Source organism: Triturus cristatus, chromosome 3_2 (assembly GCF_964204655.1).
Source record: "Triturus cristatus chromosome 3_2, aTriCri1.1, whole genome shotgun sequence".
NCBI classification, from domain to species: domain Eukaryota; kingdom Metazoa; phylum Chordata; class Amphibia; order Caudata; family Salamandridae; genus Triturus; species Triturus cristatus.
Window position 1 is genome coordinate 961,751,195 of NC_140584.1, and position 20,209 is coordinate 961,771,403.

General features: G+C 42.1%; 1 protein-coding gene across 3 annotated transcripts in view; it reads left to right on the top strand.

Moving 5' to 3' along the window:
* The first annotated feature begins 1,207 nt into the window (after nt 1-1,207).
* CUEDC1 (CUE domain containing 1) overlaps nt 1,208-20,209 on the top strand; it is a 535,352-nt gene continuing 516,350 nt past the window's right edge. For 2 of the 3 annotated variants that reach the window (XM_085649520.1, XM_085649521.1), the window contains exon 1: nt 1,208-1,499. The gene's annotated coding sequence lies outside the window, so the exon portion shown is untranslated. The remainder of the gene's footprint in view (nt 1,500-20,209) is intronic. The other variant, XM_085649522.1, reaches the window with a different exon arrangement.

Sequence of the window (20,209 nt, forward strand, 5' to 3'; positions counted from 1 at the left end):
AGGACAGGACATGACAGAGAGAAAAAAAGAGCAGAGAAAGGATAAAACGGAGATACAGCTAATCACTGCTAGAAGAGTGAAAGTAAAGAGCCAAGATCGAGGGGAGAGAAAGCAGAATATGGATAAAAAGGAAGATGAAAACGGGCATGGGTAGAATGCATAAGGAATAGAGGGCAAATCAGAAATACAGGGAAGTAGGTAACACACCAGGTGTGACAAAGACGATAGAAAATGATTAGAGAGGTGAGAGGATAGACTCTTAGAGAAAAGACCTATGGGACAAACATCAGAGCAAGGTTAGAAGATAGACTGAGGCAGTGCTAGTGTTGAAGGTGGGGCACACCAGAGATAGAAGTGGGCTATGGCCTCCTTGGAAACATTTTCGGCACCGGCACTTCTGCTTTTGCAAATTAAGCACTGGTTAAAAGGAGGTCTTTGTGTCCAGACCTAACCACTCGTGCTTGTGGCGCGCAGCTCAAACTGGCCATTGTCATTCTGTTTGTGATAATCAGCCACAGACAGCATGACAATGGGCGGGAGGGGCTGCGAGGAGGAGTGCGAGGCGCCCGATCAGGGAGTTGAGGCCTCTGGCAGGGAACAGCTCTGCTCCCTGCAGGGCCCGTAATTTCGGACAAAAGGCGTCCGTAAAAGCATGGATGGCCACAAGGGGGGCAAGGAGGAGCACTCCAGGGGGGGGGGGGCAAGCGCCCCTCCTTGCCCCCCCCCCCCCTGCGGACGCCCATGTCCGCACGGGACCTCCGCGGCGCATCATTTTGCGTTAAGCCACTGGTCAACCCTACAGACTCCGCCTCACCGCTCGCATCGCCGCTTCCGCTATCTAGCATCGAGAGTGCCAATAGTAGGGCCTACGTAGCCCAGACCAGCTATTACTACTCGTCTCGTGTTATTGTGTGGTCAGTAACTGACCATCCACTGACATGCGAATTCCTAAGTAGCTAGCAAGTAGCGAGTGCAACTGGTAAAAGATGGCACCGATTGTTTATACACAGCAGATGAACTCGCGTTGTCCACAGCCAATAACTGGTTGGGAGTTACGTGCAACGCACCAGGATTGGCTAAGGCAACACCGACGCTCCAATCCTAGGTAGGAATACCCATTAAGGAACGCTCCCAGAATTATGTTTGGCACTGAGATTGGCTGCCAGGCGAACCGGAAGTGTAAAATGCTGGGCGCATGACACCCGTTAGGAAAAAAAAATCAATAACGGACTACAGACATTAAACTGATTTCACGGAGGGTCTGTGTGAGTGCGGACAGGTGGTTACCTTAACTCGCCCTCCACGGTACTCTTTAGCGAGGCTGTGGAGGAGACATTTTTTCCTCTGGTCTCTGTTGTTAAGGATTTACCGAGTTAGCGAAGTCACCTTACCTTCTTTGACACAATGCTGTCGAATAGGAAAGTGCTTATTTTCTACGTATGTTCAAGCATTAGCGCTGGAAGGGATTCCGACAGTTTCCGCGCTGTTTCAACTAGCAAGTAAGAATGTTTCTGATGCATCCTAATTGTATCTCCGTAATGTCACGCCATGCTACTGCTTCGCTGTTACAGATCCTAGCACTTGCGCGTCAATGCCAGTTTTCCCTGCCTCTGCCCACTCTCTCCTGTCACTCTACCCTCTCTGCCAATTCCCTCTCTCTCAGCCTTCTGTGACTGCTGTTTTCTCTTTCTGTCTCTTCGTGTATGTAGTTCTCGCTCTCTTTTCTTGCAGATCTCGTTCTCTCACTTGTTCATACCATTAATTGTCTCTCTTGTCAGTGACATTTGCCGTCACTCACCACTTCTTTTGTCAGTTTTTCAGAAAATGCTTTTACCGTTAGTGGTACTGGGCTGTATTGAATGTTTCAAACTATATTTTCCTAAAGAGGCTACATGGTTCTGTGGTCATAGGCAATCAATAAGGCGTAATTCAAAGGAACCGATGTAGCCTAGCCTGTCTTGGTTCTTCAAACACCAGATGAAATTGAGAGTGCACTGTGAAACTTTTCATTCCATGCTGCGTTGTATATATATATTTTTTTTAAAGTTTTGTAGCTGAGAAATGAAAGAAAAAACAACCTGCTTTGCTTGTTACCCACAATAACTATTGTATGTGTACACGGCTCATCTTATTCGTGTAGCCAAAGACGTGTGTCCGTATGCCGCAGTGAATGCATCACGTTTTCTAATTTTCGGTCGTCTTTTCACACAGCCGTTCTTAAGAACATCTAAGTTTATCAATTTGTTTTTACATGGGTTATAACGAATTGTTATAGTGCACTCCTCGATGTTTAGGTGAATTATTTAATAGTTAATGGGGGCACGCGGCTATTTACAAACGCACATAATTACAATAGAAACTTAGATTCTTATTTTCGTTGTTTTTCGGCTGTGCAACTGCTCCTTACTTCCCACGTTCCAAAGAGCTACATGGGCAACGTGGCCCCGTTTGCTGCAGTGCTACGAAGTTTATATTGTGAACATTAAAGCACACACCTCAGGCACATGCATCTTTTTGTTGTCTCACTCTGCTTTTACTGATGAACGTTCGTTGTCTGATGGTCGGATATCTTGGTAGTTACATATTATTGTGTTCAGTTTTCTCATCTATCTGGGTGTAACAGGGCTTTGCTAACTTTGCTATTTATATGTACATTATTTTATTTGTGTCAGCATATATGTCATAACAATTCTAAAAACAATACAATAACCGAAAATGTTCGTTTCTTGTCAGATAGTAGCATGTAATGAATTTGACAGTGCTGTTTTAGCCGATGCATCCAAAGTCGTAGTTAACCCTTCAGCGCTTGTTATGAGTACCTATTTCTTGGTTTATAAAGTACCACTGCATTTCTTTCCATTCATAGATCGCCTTTGACCCCTTGACAGCTCATTCTTGGCAGGTGAAACAAGGTACTATTCCAGCTCCGAGTAAGCAGTCAGACCTGAGTAGGATATGAGTTAGGTCATTCCAGATTTGTGGCACAGATTTTTCTGCAAAAAATCAACATTTTGGTCAATATGCAAATTTTAATCACTTTTTTGTAGTATACTCACAGATGATTTATTACTGACTCAGTTTCTAGGCAGATGAAAAGCTTGTAAAACGCCAGAAAGGGGCATACTTATGGCAAGGGAAAGGCGGCAGAGTGACAGCAGTTATCGTTTGCTAGCAACACTGAAGGGACTGACTGAGCAACGCATAACGTTAATAGCAGTTATGCGGAACTGTGGCTACCCTAATAGCGAGTCTTTTCAGCCAAGACTTTCAGTTTAAGTCACTCAGGCACCCAAAGAAGGCTTCTGCTACCAGCTGTAATGGACTTCAGTAAGCATGTGTACAAATGTGTGGACAAAAAAGTGTTTAAGGGTGCAGATACCATACCTGATAGATGCATTTGGGGAAGTAAACTGAAACCTTTGCAAATAGGACCTATAAAGTTTTGAAATGTTGACGATGAACGGCATGAGTGCAGTTCTTCCATTTCTTTTCTTTTTTTACCCTGACTTGACAGGGATATCTATTGGCAACATTTTAAAATATACATATAGCGGGCTTTATCTTCATCCAGAAAACTATTTTTCTCTTTCACCCCGTGCTATTGACTATTGGGTGCATCATTCCAGATCATGTGGAGCATTGGCATTGCAATGAATTGACTAATTTTAATCACAAAAAGTATGCAGAAACTTTTTGTTTTATTTTTATTAAGTTTTTTTTTAGTGCCCCAAATCACCTCATTTAGAAACTGCTAATCTTTAAGGAGGCCACTAGTAGCATAGTGGAAAGAGACTGTTTAGCAGTGAGTTTGAATCGACTATATGTTGTCCAGTGGTCCCACTAGAGAATTAACAGATATCAGTCTTGAATGTGAAGAAGTCTAAAGCCTCCTTGAAAGAGGTGAATTAGTGTCAGGCGTGTGACTGGTGAGGCTTATGTATGTCAGTCAGACACTCCTCATAGGACAGTATGTCTGCCATAGTGCATAGCATGGTGAAGAGGTGCATCTCAAGGACTTCCTGAATTTGAAGTAGTAATTCTCAAGCCTCAGGAGGGTGTGTAAAGAGTTCCAATTGGAGGACACTGTTGGAAAGTGGCCTCAAATCTTTTATATCTGAGATGGAGAAACCGCAGATCTCAAAGGTTTCAAGTTGGATGTTTATGGAGCAAATAGTTTACAGGTGTATTTCCGAGTCCAGTCATGTAGTGCCTTTTGAACAAATCGGAGAGTTTTAAAGGAAGCCAGTGAAGGGATCTGAGCGTGGGGGTAATGTGATCATGTCTCTTCCGACCCAGCACTATTTGAGCCGTCTGGTTTTTTACTGACTGCAGCTTGCCAAGGAAAGTGTTGGGGAGGCCTATGTAGTAGAGGCCATTACATTAAGCCAGTGGGACAGGACAGTGAGGGTTGGAACGATTTAGGAATAGCTGAATCGCTTAATTGTCTCAGGTGTGTGTATAGGCTCTAACTGTGCAGACGCTCTGGCACCCATCAAAACACACAAACGCTGCAAAACCAACAAACGGGCCCCATGGTACACAGAGGAAATCCAGGGCTCCAAAACATACTGTAAACAGTTGGAAAGGAAATGGAGAGCCAACCACGATGCTAATGCCAAAGCAACCTACAAGGCCACTCTCGGGCTCTACCTCCTGAGAGATGTCAAGAAAATATTCCTCACTATTCGGATCAGAACTAGCTCCAACAGCAAAGATTTTTGCTATCATCAAGTAATTCACGACCCTAGAAACCTCTCTCCAACACTTTGGTGGGAGGATGTGGCCTTACGGCTAGAGTGGTCGACCTTGAAGCGGGGAAACCGGGTTAGAGTCTCGACAGGGACGCTCAACATTCTGTGATTCTGGACAAATCATTTCATCTCCCTGTGCCCAACAAAAATGAATGTGTCTGTCTTAACGCAACTGGTGCTCATGTAAAGCGCTCAGATACCTTCGGGTCAGTACGGAGACAGAACTCATCGCCACCACAGATGAGCTCTGCACCCTCATACTGCTGGACTACTCGGCTGCATTTAACACCTTGTTACACCTCAGCCGCCTCAAAAAACAACACGCAAAAGGCATCTAAGGTCCAACCCTTGACTAGATATGCTCCTTCCTCACAGGGGGAACACAGCAAGTCTGACTCCTTTCCTACACATTTGAGCCCAAGGAGCTGATCTGCGTAGTCCCTCAAGGATCATCTCTCAGCCCTACTCTATTCAACATGTACATGGGAGCACTCGCCAAAGTCATCAGACCTCACAGTGTCTTCATAATCTCCAATGGCAGCCAGCTCATCCTCTGAATGTCAGACAAGTCCCCCTCGACCAGATCCAGCTTCATTAAATGCATGATCTGCGTAACAGAATATGTGAAAACCAGCTGCTTGAAACTCAGCTGGTACAAGACAGAAGTGCTGATCTTCTGGAACAAGAACTCCCCCTGGGACTCAACCTGGTGGCCATCATAGCTTGGCACATTTCCGTCACCAACTAACCAAGCACAAAACGAGGAAATCATCTTAGACGATAAACCTATGGCCTCTTAGGTGAATGCAGTTAGCTCCTCCTCTTTCCACATGCTACTCATTCTCAGAAAAATCTTCAAATGGATCCTCAAAAACACCAGGGGTACCGTCACTCAAGCTGTAGTCACCAGATTACTAGACTTTGGCTACGCACTCTATGCCAGAATCCTCAACCACCACCTCCAGACCACCCAGAATGTCATAAGCAGACTCATCTTGGACATCCCACTTCAAAAGCTTCTTGAAATTGTAGTCAAAAATGCAAAATGCGCAAGGTCATCATGACGATATTAGAGAGTAGACCGCTCCAAAATCAAGGGAACAGAATATTTTGACCCATCCATCAGTACTAAATGGACAAGATACCATGGCAGGTCAGATAATCAGTGTAATCAGACTGACTTGCTGGTCTAGTTTTGCGAAGGTGGTGTCAGACTTCACGTTGGCTACACTGAATTGCTATCACTTTCTGGCCTGGAAGTGGTGTGCTAGTCTAGTGTATTTGGTGGTGGTGCTAGGTGTAAAGATGATTTGCACTGAAAGCATATCAAAGTCCGGCTAGGAATTCTTTTTCTGGTCCAGTTTATTTTGTGGTGACATGCGAAAAGATGACTTGTGTGAGATCCTCCAATGCGGCTCCCAGTAAAGTACTGTGTGGCAACTGCTATTTCCCATCACAACAGAGCAGGCTTTGGGATGTCACCCCACTATCTTGGTTGTGGACATTTAGGCAGGCCCTCATTCTCTGGCTCCTTGTCGCCTCCTCACCAGAGTTGGATCAGCTTTCATCAGGCCCTGCCTTGTCGTTGAACGTCAAGGTCCTCAGGCTGCAGTCAGAGCTCAAAAGAAATAGGGCACACTAGCCTTAACCCACAAACTGGAAACTGCCAGGACGCATCAACATCAGATTTGCTTCAGCAGTGATCTAGTGACCTCTATGTGGCAGACAGCAGAGACACTTGAGAGACAGACCCCAAGGGACCTAACATGGTGAATCTTCCCACCTATGGGGCCCTCCAGCTGCCCCAGATGCACCATACAGATACTGGAACCCCCCCCCCCCCCCCCCCCCCCTTGGGATTTTAAAAATCATCATATATTGACACTCCATAGCACATAAGCCTGGCTCGGCTTTGGAGGCCAAAATCATGCAATATTTCAATTCGTTTTGGAAGGTAGTATTGTGAAGAATCTACTCTGAAGGCCACAGATAACAAAGGTGATGTTGGTTCTGTAATGGGAAATCAAGACACTGCTTTAATATTTAGTGGCACCGTGGGTATGTTTTTAAAGCCTATACCTTAAAGTCCACAGCAAAGTCACTGTATGATGTTAAATTACATTTAATTAAATCATGGGAAAACTATTTTTGAAAAAAGGGGTATGGATACCTGCATTTACCTCAGTTCTAATATAAAATAAGCAGGGAAAGCAAATATTTGTCCCTCCTCATGAGATGATATTCAGGGTGACGGTTGTTGTGGTGACCTCGCCTGTGGCCAGCATTTATCAAACGCATTTAAGGATTTTGGGGGTTCTTTTTCGGTCTTTGCCTTGGGAGATGCAAAATGAATGCATGCATGCAATAATTATTTCATTATTTGGGATACTTGGAATTTGTGGGTGTGGTAAAACTACCCATGAAAGATCCATTGTCAAACTTTGTTGTAGTTGTTCACATCGGAACAGGAAACCTGCTTTTAAAGCTGAGGCACAAGCAGATTAGCAAGTTGTACGGCATGGTAACACCGGAAATACCTCCTTTTTTTTTTTCTTTTTTTCTTTTTCTTTTTTTTTCTCTTCCTTTCCTACTTTATCATCCCATAAGATAAAGATGTTTTGAATGAGGAACATAGAGCTTAATGTTTTGATGGCAGGTGTTCTGTTCACCATTGTAAAGGATTTCCCTTCCCTGCCAATTTTAGAGCTCTCCCTAAATGATTGTTTCCATCATGTGGGAAGCCACTCTGGAAGAGAAGCCCTTAATGCCCTTAATTCCTGTTTGAAATTCCGTCTTCAACTGCTCCCTCCAAAGTGGCGGTGTATTGGAGGTACCCACATGTCTGGTCTCGCCATACCTGCTGGGGAATGCTTGCCAGCATGTTAAACCCCCCACACTTCGAGGACCTTCATGGAAGTATCTTGAACAGATTTGCACATCAATCGCTGTAAATCAGGCTGTTCATACGCCACCATTATTGCCCCCCGCCTCCCCCCTTTTTAGTTGCAGAATTACCTCCTCACTTAGAGTGGGTAATCAACCTGCCATACTTAAAATCACGCACATCTGCCAATCGTGGTGCAGAATGTGATCAACTATTTTTGGCATTTTCAGTTCCCCATCTACATTCAGGGAACAGATTTCTTAGTACCATCATTTTACGCCTCAACCTACTTGAAAGTTCTGTTTGCTGTGCCCCTTTTCTCAGAAGAGGTAACGTTAGTATAGAAGACATGTATTACATGTCTTTATCAATGATGTAAGAATATGAATGAAATATTTGGTTTTAAGTGTGATGTTTTTTGCTGTTAGGGTCCATGCCATTACATTTGATACAAAATTTCATGTGAAATTCGGCTGGTAATCTAGAACTAGAGGCAACATTATAGGGTTAAATACACACACCTTAAATTGTTCGTGTTAATCGAGAATTGAAATAGCTTGCACAGGTTTGCAACCTTGATTTTTCATGTCCATGCAGCCAGTCCATGTTAACTAAAGGTATGTAGTTCCTCTCATAGTGATGCTCGGGAGCAAAGGTAAGCCAAGCTTATCTTGGTTAGTAGATTACAAATTCAGTGGGGTTCAGTGTAGGAAAGAGTGTGGGAATTCCTTCTTTTGGAACTAGGGTCCACATACACCCAGCAAGCTAGGTGTCATGCTTCATCATATGGACCTGCTCCTCGTTGGGTCGGCGCTGCAATACCTAATGGACACCCATGAAGGGTCTCTTTATAGGAGATCTTTTGTTCCTACTTCCGAAAGAAGGAATTCACACACACTTTCCTACACCAAACCCCACCGAGTTTTAATCTACTAACCAAGATAAGCTTGGCTTACCTTTGCTCCCGAGCATCACTATGAGAGGAACTACATACCTTTAGTTAACATGATCTGAGCAGGCATTTATGTTGGACCTCTATAAAAAAAGCCCATAAGTCCCTAATTTTGTTGACGTGCAGCCAGTCCCCCATTATGGTCTTCTATCTGCTTCTTGTGCTATTATTGAACTCGTCCACAACAGAAAATAATATTCCTTGATGACAATGAATGCTTTCATACACACCGTTGAGTGCATAGCAAGGCATAGCATAGTTTCGCTGGAAATATTTCATTTTAGTCTGCAGTGAGAATTCAAACTGTGACGTCTTGGCACTAAAGAAAACACAATCTGGGTTCAGTCTCAAGAATATAGATGGGCTAGAATTCCAAATTGACTCTGACTAGTGACATTTTTCTTATACTTCCACTGGCAAAGACTTTGAAAGACTCATTGGGTAAACATTTTTAATGTTCAGAAATAAAGAATACAACATATTTACCAGGCACTTTGTTTCTGGGATTTTTTTCTTTTTTTAGTTGCCCTCAATTTTGGTTTGAATGACATGGTGGAATTATAGTCGAACAGAGCTATCCAGTCACTGTCGGATAAGCGCTTGTCTGTAGTAGTGCAGGAGACTACTTAAAGGCACTTTTTAATAAACACACAAATTCGCCTTTATAGTCTATCGCTGTTATGGTCTCATGTAGCTGATTCAACTTCAATCATTTATTTCTCTGTGTGCGTTTGTTTTTTCGAATACTGTATCTGTATTCCTTTCAGTTCAAAATTTCTTAACAATCCTCCTTAATTTTCACAGAGATTGTTCTTGGGTCCATGTGACTGGAAGTTGTGCCCTTACAGTATAGATCTAGGGTCTGAAATCTTTTCGTTAATAAGAGCTACTTGTGCTCAATTAAAATCTTCCCCGGCTTCTAATATTAGTGTTGTAATAGTGCCCTCACCAGGCCTGATTGCATTGATGGTTACCCCATGCAAGATTCTCAAAGGTGATCACCCATGGTGGGTCAAGGAGGGTTACCAGTTGTAATGTCAAAAAAGCTTTGTCAATTTGGAATGCCTCTACCTGGATACTATATAACCACAGCTGCACTGCCCCTGGCACCAAGATAAGATGACCAATAAGCCTCCCCATAGAGCCACAAGATGTATCACTCAAATATTAGCTTTAAATATATTGTTGGAAATTCAATCATTTTTCTCTAAACATTTGGGTTCTGAAAATGCAAACATTTTCGTCTCGTATACACGCTTTTCAATTTTGGTATACATGTATTAATTCACCCAAGCAAAAAGCTTTTAATTTAGTAGGCTGGGCTGTGCACCGGAGAGCTACTTATAAATAGCTGGAGAGATACTATTAGCTCACGAGCTACGTATTGGAGAAGCCTGGTATAGATTGATGCTTGTTGAATTTTTGCCCTTGAAAATTATTCACAGCAAATCTTTGATATTTTATGCATTGTGAAATTGTAGCAAAAATATGAACAACATAGTATGTAGCACTTAGGTATGCCCTCGTCATTAATTGCAAGCCTGTACATTTGTTATCATCAATTTCTATCCTGTACGCACAATGTCCACCTCAGCATCCACAGTGAAATTGGTTACCTAACCCCCCCCCCCCTTGCACTTCTCAGTCTACTGGCCTCGTAAGAAGAAACCTGTTTAAACCCCCCGCATCCCCTACCCCAATCTAGATACCTTTTATCAAGAAGTATGCAGGACCAATTCTATACCTTGCAGAGCCCTGGTCTTCTTTCTTAGTTCTGGATAGTTGTGACCATTGACATTGGCTCATGACAATATTCAGACTTTGTAAGCTCAAGTCGACAAAGGCCAGAGGCATTCACTCGAAGACAGATGAATTCTACCGACTGAATTGGTAGGGAAGCACATTAAAGAGATTCTTAAGGAAAAATCAGCTTGCCAATGGCTGGACATCAAGATTCTTTCATTGCCTTGGATAAAAATTAGCCATAGGGAAAAAACCTTTTCCTAATATTGCAACTCCAATGCTAGAAATGCAGCAAAGGAACTCTTCATAATCTGTATGGAACCTCACTTTTTGTTCGATACCTTTGCATTTTTCTGCAGCACACTTCTGAAGTATCTTTGTCATTAAGGTTTCTACCTTTTGCATAAGCGTTCCACCGGTCTAAAAGCATGGCAAACTGGCATTCCTTCAGTGTACCCAATTCTGAACATTTTCGTTGTTTCAAAATGTGAAGTCAAAGGTCCTGTCCACCATTAAGCAGACCATTGCTCAAACAATCATGCCACAGACTGATTTTTAGGGTACTGCGTCATTTGTTCTTTCAGGTGATAGTGCACTCTACATATCTGCATAGCATAACAGTCCCATCTTGCAGTTGGCCTAAAATCATTATGTGGGTTGGCATATTGTTGGTAGAAGTGTGTGTATGATTGTGTACCCACACACACACACACATATGGTTGTAAAGTGCTAGAGGCTCTGTTAGTTGGTGGTTGAGAGTAGTAGAGCAGGGTATTGTGTTTATCTAATACAGTGCTTATTTATCAACATTGCCTGGTATACAAATGTCCCACCCTTTAAGGTTCATAGAGGGTGCAGTTTGTTTTGTTTCCTTTAATGCCCTGCTGGCAGTCTGTGGTGGCGTGTCCCATGCAACATCCTATCAAAACAGTGTTCCAGAAGTTTTTAGGATATGGCTCAGAGTGCAGTGTTGTCCATGCTGCATATCCTGAACTCGTCTTAAAGTTTGTAGGCAAGTACCTGTGGGATTTGTGTTTTTTTTTTATTATTATTTTTAAATGTATTTATTTACTTTAAATTGAGATCACACTGTTTTGGTTGGAGGTCCTCATTCACCCCAGTCCATTTTTGTGGGTCACAGACAGTCACTCAACTTGTACATGACTAACAGAGAAAGGACTACTTGGACACAGGAATAGGAAAGTGAGTGATGTTGGTATACGTTTTCCAAATTATTTTTAAGTAGTTAGGACCTTTTGCCACTGTAATTCATTAAATATTTTTTTTTTGCCAGCGGAGCAGTACCTTTGAGACTACTGAGCGAATACATCATAAAAAAACAATAAAGCTTCCTATTGGCTGCTACTGTCAGTTCATCAAGCATGAGTTTGAATCACCATGTGTGGGGAATTAGGAGACCGAATAGAGTGTGTTTTGGTGGATTGATATTCTCTGCCAAATAATGTGATGCTACCTATCTGCAAAGATGTTGCTGTTTTCAAAGTGATTGATTATACACGCCTGCTTACCACAAGATTAACTTGCATTCTGGTTCAGGGTAATGAACACAATTTTAATGCTGGCGGGAGCATACAGATTCTAAAAAAATTATTTTGTTTCTGCATTTGTATCAACAGTTTTTCAAATACTGATGCTTGAGCTGCAAAAAGGCATGCAACCAATATCTCTTTTTGAGGAGGATATTGTCTGCATTGTAGAATACCATGAAGCATGGTTGTTTTTGTACATGGTGTTTCTCAGACTGGAGAGGGCTGAGCTAATGGTAAAGGACGGAAAGTGTCAGTTCATGGCATCTAGGTCACTTACTTTAGTCACACTATATCAAGCAAATGGATGGGCTAAAAATAAGGTTTGTGAAGGTGCAAGAATCTTTGTACACGGAACACTGATGTCCTTTGGTTGTGTTTCGTTTTTCCGTGTATGAAGTTGGTAAAGTTAAAATCAAAAAAATGTGAAAGCAACAAAAAATGGTCCCTGCGTAGCAGCAGAAATATTTCAGCTGCCCCTGTGGTCCACGAGTGCCTCGTTTTCCAGACGTGAATTACTAGTATTCATTGAGTCATGTACTTCCCATTCCCAGATGCTGGAACTCCGTGGGCTACAGTCCTGATTTATGGCTTAAACTATTCCTGTCCACCCAATGTCCTATGGGACTCAAGGCTGATAGTTATTGCGCGGGGGCAGTTTTATTCACTCTCATCGTAAGGCAGTAAACTTAAACCATCTTCGTGAAAGGTGAAGTTTTCCCTCTTAACCTAATAACACGATCTGTAAAGTATAACATTTGCAGACCTCTTGTACTATCTAGAATTTGCAAATTAGTTTTGAGAACGTTTTTATAGGTTTGTTAAGAAAGGTTGAACTGGTTAGGGACCTGCTGAAGAAGGGTATCACATTTGAAACGGAAGGAGTGATTTTCTGTGCCTCAATGTTGTCGTTTTGATGTGATGACACAAAAAAATTACAAACTAATGATGGGAGTGCTGCTGGTTTGAAGTATACCCTTTCACAAGGATACTCTCTCCCTAATATTCAACATTTTACATCCTGCCTCAAGATGATACTCCGTTGAACCTATACTTAGATGGGGGTTCCTCTTTTATACTAGGGATTCTCCACCTACACCTTTCTGCCATTCAGGCATGGATAAGCATAACCTCCTGAAGCTCAATACCTGCAAGTTTGGGAGGCTGGTCCTGTCCCAAAACCACTGGTGGGTTGTGTGGATGTGATGTTCTTTCTTATCTATATCCAAAATTAAAGCCTAGGCTTCCTTTCTGACAATGAGATTCAGTAAAGGGAGAAGGTAAATTCTGTGTCTGCCATAAAGGCTTGCTTCTAACAAATGAGGCGGATTAGAAAATAGTGCCTTCATTTCTCAACACCTGTGTGTACTGATGGTTGTTGATAAAACCTTTTAAGAATTAACTATGCCAACATTTACTATAATCGTCTTCCTGCTGACTATATTAAAAAATGCAGTGCCCTCAAAGCTTGGCAATCTGACTCATAGAACAATGTGATTGGGTCTTGAGGCACATTGGTTTACTGTGGCTCTCAGTAGCTCAGCTCAAGTTCAAGGTCCTTTGACTTTCTGTGTTGGTGGGCCCAAGTGTTTTAGAGGAAAGCTTCACTAGCATAACTCAGCTCAACCTCCTGGTTGGATGTTCCACTGCAAGTATATACTCCATGCTTCAAATAGGCTCTTTTTGGCAGAAATGATTTTCCAGTTCTGGACGACAAGATCTGAAACCAGTTGCATACCTCTATTTGTTTGATTGCAAACCAGAAATAATGCTTTATTATCTGTTTGGAGTTGTCTTGGGTCAGGGCAATTGTAGCTGCAAGGTACCATTTGGTGAATATTATGCAGCTGAATGCCTTACTCTTTCAAGCACGTATGCCCTACACGTCAAATATTCTCGAGTAAGACCCACTCAGAGTAAGGTAGCTCAGTTGACTAATGCATTATTGTGTTCACTTGAAGATTAGCTTGATTATACAGATGTATGCCAGGGCACGGACATGTTGGAGAGGGTTGATGTTCATTCCATTTCCCTCCTACCATTTTTTTAAAATAAGGACTGAATAGTTGGCATGCTTTTTGGACCTTTTGGAAAATTGTTGGAAAGACTTCAAGACCCCACTGAGGGACCCTGCTTTTTTAGATTGATGGGGAAGCTCCATGTGCCTGCTATAAGAAATGTAGGATCTGAAGCTGGAAAGATAAGGCCCCCTGGGAAAGCACATGCACATGTGGAGGAGAAGCGGATTGTGCTCCAATCGTGTTTAGAAGCAGTTACGTTTTTATTAGGTTTTTAAATAAAATCGACTAAGAAATATATCTCTCTATTCTCGTTTCAAACCTCCCACCCCCGGCCCCTGGAAGAACCCCACTGACAGTAAATACACTTGACTACTTATCTTAGTTTCATCAGTTAGCTGTGACCCTCCCTCTAAGAAGGTTTGCTAAGCATTGTTTGCGATTCCTTGCTTGCACATGTAATTGTAATCCAGTTTAGAATTTTCCAGTATATGCAGAGCTTTTAACCGTCTGGGGCACTGTAGGTTATTTAAAGTCTTATGTCAAATAGTCTGTTAACAGCCTCCATTGTTTCCTAGATTCACTTTCCTTCCACTGAGCTGTAACCTGACATTTTCTCCATACTTAGAATCCACCATATCTTCGCCGTCCACGTAGAGTCAAAAGGGAAAATTCTCCTTTTGTGCTGAAATAGTCTGTTTAGCTGCCAGCAACATTTGTTTTCTCTTTCCTGTTATACATGGGGTATATTTCTTCTGATGGGACCATTAGATAAATCATTTCTTGGCATCCTAAATTGAGATCCTCACACTGCTTCAATTGGTTGTGGCGCACTCTACCAGAAATTCCTTAAACGCGAACAGGAATGTGAGTTAGAGGCACGTCCCTACACCTTCTCCGACAAACAGATCCCCTAAAGTGTCCAATGCTCCCAGAGTAACAGGCCTGTAGTACCACCAATATAATATTTTCAGTAGTGCTTCCTTGCCTCCTTTGTGGCTTGCAAAGTTATTGGTACTAACCAGGATATTTCTTTAGTGATCTGATTCAAATGTATTTCTAGTTCTTTCTTCGAGGCTTTTTTTGACTGGGAGTTTTACACTAGGGCCCAATTTATTGAGGAGCAGGTTTTGCCTAGACGCTATGTTCCCCTCATCATTGTAGTTGAGGAGAAATTTTCTGAAGGGCGTCATGCCTCCTTTTTGCTCCCTTCGTGGTGTGGTTTCAAAGCCCAATGGATCCCTTGATAGTAACAACATTGTTCTCTTCCTTATTATTTTCACTTCTAAGCTTCTCAAATGATTTTCTCTCCCTAATCAAACGTGTTTTTAAAGTTTCCTGCAACCTTCTCGCACCTCTATATGAAAATTTGTCTGTCGGTACCTGGGTTGAAATCTTTGTTCTCCCACAGTGAAGTAAACGGTGAAGGCTGGAAAGGCATGCCTCTTCACATTACTTCTTTGTCCCAGACCCTTAGAGTGGCACCCTTTATCGGGAAATATATTTTTTGGGGTCCCTTTGGGTCTTGGATACCCTTGAAACTCCATAAAAGTAGCCACCCTTAATGTGTGGTCTGTCATGCAGTAGCCTTTGTTAGTTTCTCACCTGGTGCAGTTTACAAGCTTCCAGAGCTGAGCTGCATATTTGCAAGCATTGTCAAAGGCAATAGGTCTGATTATGATTGAAACAGCCTCGTAGGCCATCTGTGACTCATCACACCTCCTCACCTTTCATTGCACTCCTTCACCCATTCATTCATTGATATACTTTGTTCATTTACCCTCTTCCCCATCTACAATACCACATGTACACCAGTGAATGAAGAGGACGTTTTCGTTTAGTTTTAGTCAGAACAACAAGTCTGACCATGCTTGTTTAGGTCTTTGGTCAATGTTTGTGGATTATGTGAAAAACTGCTTAAAAGACACTCCTAATGGTACAGGGAAAATTTACATTGTGCCATCGTCGTTAAAAAAGGGTATACTGTAACAGTACCTGAGCACTTGGGAACCCTAAGACCTAGTGGCAGCTTGCCATAAGTTATGACAGGTGATCTATCCAGGAATGGTTTTATCCTTGAAGCTTCTGAAGAAGAAACTCGACTCTACACGCTGCAAAAAAGGAACACTTCGTGCAACTATGTGCCTCAAAGAGGGCGCTAGCATAGAACATTGCAAAATGGCCACAAACAAGAGCCTGCCTCTTTTCTGCCTAACACCCCATAGCAAAAGATACACCGATCTGGGACCTTTTCTCTCAACTGGCACGTAATGAAACTAAAATTTAGACTTTGTAACAGTCAGTAGTACATTAGGACAACACTTTCAAAATAACTCATTTACTATGTGAGTAAAACAAATGAGGAAAAACATCTACATACAACGGATGTGAAATAAAACTCTCAAATTGATATTTTAAGCAGAATGATTGTTTTAGGCTACTCTCAGCAAATTGACTCCAGCACAGGGAATATGTAAAAACAAAAAAGGGCTAAGCTCACTGTCTTGAGATAAAACAGACATCCAGAATGTGGGAGCTTAAGCGGATCACTGCTTAATATAGCATTTGCAGTGCACTACATATGAACACGCGTTTCCACTGTGGCTGTGTGTGCCTGAAATTACAACTGCTCGGTTTTGTGTCGCACCATATATGGAGTTAATATTGATCCGTTGTATCTCGATTACAGAAACCACAGTGTGATGCGATCGTGCACTTAAGACGGAACACTGGACTATTACAATTCTCAGTACGAGACACAAATGGTTTGCTAGAGAAATACATTATAAATATTAAATAAGTAAATAAGTAAAAGCAGGAATACTCAAAGTTTTACTTGGGTAACAATTAAAGGGTCCAAACCTTACTCGCTTACCCTCCCAACCAAGCTTCATGCGGAGGTGAGCAAACGTAAAAAAATGGAGCACCTTTAGCTTAAGCAGAAGTGGCGAAAATGTGCATATAGTACACCAATAAAGGCATTCTAACTTAAGGCTTAGACATAACATTAAGTCAGCTTAATAAGTAGAATGAATGCAGCTGCATATTGGAGTTCATAAATATGAAACCAGGTAAAAGCTCTGTGTTAATATTTGGTTTTCTAATGTTTTGATGAGGAGCTTGCTTGCCGGCACTCTGAATAAACCAGCATTGGCAAAAGTCAGTAGGTCTCACCTCTGAAAGATCCATTGTCAATGTCTTTTAGCCATGTTGGCTGACAGTTAGAAAAATAGTGCTGTGATGCAACCAGTGGTGACCACGAGGGGCAGTAATTAGTTTAAAAAAAAAAAAAAAAAGTTTTCAGTATCAAATGACAGTCACACTTTGTCAGCTAGCGCAAAAAACTAAAATATACATTTATCCATCAATCTTTTTTGTAATCTTTAATAGGAGCAGGAAGTGTGAACCATAGACTGAGGGCAAAACACAAATGAACCAATAATAACAAAAATAAATTATAGCTGTCCTCCATAAAAGGGTGCGAGGGCTTCAATCTACTTAAAGGGGTCTGAGTTCGTCAAAAGCAAGAACGATCACGGCATGGCTGCGGTGTCTGAAACTCACAATAGATAAGTCATACAAAAATTATCATCACTTGTTTAATTCTCTCCTAGCCGAAGTTCACCATGTTGACCGTGCATGAAGACAGCGCTAAAAAGGCCACGCACAGCAGGGAGTGCAGCGCCGTTGGCATTTTTGTAGTGTCTTGAAACCAGTTGACATACATGACTTTTAGGTTCTTTTTAGGTCTCACCTAGACAGCGCTTGCACGGTCTCTTCGAGACCTGCTGTATTCAGGATAAGGGCATGAAGCTCTTCCCACACTCTGCCCATCCTTTTTAATTTCCTCCTGTCCTTTTGTAAATGGTTGCTATTTATTCGTCAATAGGCTTAGTAGTCCATCCTTAGTACCACCTTTTCTCTGTTTGTAACCTCCCATGAGGACACCCCCAGTTACATGTGTTGGTTCTCGGTAGGCTTTCATTACAGCCTCCGGGCACTATTTTCCTAAATAGCTTTGTCCTGCATGCAAAACAAGCAGTACATACTCTCCCTCAAGCTTATTTTTCTTTTTTTCATTTATCCAGCGCTGCACACCTTTGTAAGAATAATGGCGCTTTTCTTTTGTTGGTTGGCCGACGCTTTTTCTTTCCTGGTTTTGTTTTAAAACATTTTTTTTTTTTTACAATGGGGCCACCTGTGCTTTAGTTTCCAACATTTTAAACTAAAGCGCGGGTGCCTTATTTGTTTCAAACGTAAACATAAAGTGTGCTTTTTTCTATTTCATTACTTTTGAAGCAATCGTGACACTTGCACTTTAGCTTAAGACGAAAGCTAAAAAGCAGGTGCCACAAAGTATTCTTGAATTTGCTAGATTTCCAGCGATATGCATTGTAAATGACACTGCCTTTTATTTGTGTTTACAAAACCTGCAAGCGGTGTTTACGCACCGCTGGCATGTTTTGTAAACCTATAAAAACAGACATTATCATTTGCAATGCCAATAGCCAAAACCCTTGCAAATGTGAGAACTGTTGCATTGCAAATGCCTTTTTCCTGGTGGAACAGACAAGCAACAAAGTGGGAGGAAGTGGAGGCACACTGGGCAATCTACAATAAGGGAGGGAGAAAGGGAGTGCAAGTGATAGGGAAAAAAAGACCTCTGAAAGCTGCAAGCAGTGGAAGGACACTGGACAAGGGAAACAATACTTATGCCATGCTCCAGTGTAGGGACTAACACAAGAAGAGGAAGTTAAGCTGGTACTCTATGACCAAAAGACGATGAGGTCAACCAGTGGTAAGCAATGGGCAGGCTCTAAGACCCATGTACGTAAACAAAATGTCTTGCAAGCAACGCATGCCCTATCTCAGGCGAGACCTAAAGTACTGGGCATGGGGTTTAGGGGGCATAGTGTCAAAGAGGTGAAGGTGCCCACCAAGCATTCTGAAGGGCATAAGACAACTGTCAGGGCCCTCAAAATATTTAGAGTTGCTACAGTGAAAGCAGGAGAGTGTTTAAAGAGGTGCCGGGTATGTGTCCTGCTTTAGTCAAAACGGCCTTCATCACACCAGTAAGTTTTAAATAAATGTATATAATAATAATTACTTTGTTATTTACAAAAAAGTCATTTTAAGGTTTAAGGATGGGTAGATGTAAAGGAGGTAAGGGTGATTGTACTCTTCAAGGGTGGCTAGAGGTAAAGGAAGGTAAGGGTGAATTTGAGGTTTAGTGTCGGTAGAAGTAAACTGAGGCAAAGCTAAGGGTCATTTTAGAGTTCGGGAATGGGTAGAGCAAAGGGGAGGTAAGGATGATTTTAGGGTTCGGGCATAGAGGTAAGGTGAGGGAAGTGTGATTTTTAGGATTGGGGTAAGTAGGGGTAAAGGCAGGTAAGGGTGAAACATACCTGCCTGAAACATAAACCTTTAAAAAACAAAACACCATGTGTTTGTTTGATAAATAAAACATCCTCTAAGTTATAAAAGAGGTAACTAACAAATAAGTAAATGTGACTCGGCAACAAACATTCAAAATAGCACATACTGTATGGCAACAGTCTTAAACAAAGGGAGTATGTTTACATCTTCATCATAAATTAATGTCATGTGGCCGAAATGTATGTTCCAGAAAGTGATCACATGCCACAAAGTTTTGTTATTGCTAGTATGCGTGCAGCCCTTGGAAATACTAGAAAGCTCAAGTTTTAACTCTGATGGTTTCAAATGGTCTAGCAAGCAAAATAAAACAACAAAAAAAGCACCATAATCCGAGCGGAGGCAGCGTAGATGAACACTAATCAGCAAATAATCAGGACTTGGACCATGCTCAAGGGGAGAAAACAAACACATGGAGACAAAGTGAAGGTAAAGAACATTGAAGAAAATAAGGTTGACCATGAAGTCGCAAGTGAATGAGCATGCACTGTCTCAGGCAAGACCTACAATTGACCAGCCCATTAGAGGAGAATTGACAGTTGTAGCTGCAAGCTAACAGAGTGGCCATTGGAAGGAGCGGAGCGGCCCAGCGAACGTACAGCGCCCACCCCCCCCACCCCACCTCACCACCATTCATGCGCCCCGTGCAGCAAGGATCCATGGAGAAAAAAATGTCCCAGAGGTAGATCATATGTCTCCTGTAATTCCACAAAGGAACAGAACTTGCCTCCTATATTAAAGCATGTCATTGGCGTACAATGAAAGTTACAGGCAATCAAAAGAAAGGGTCAAGCCTCAATAATGGGCCCGTTGTCTTATGGACTGAGCAAACCATTCCAGAGTAATGGCGAACAATAATGGACGCCCTAGTACCCCCCCCC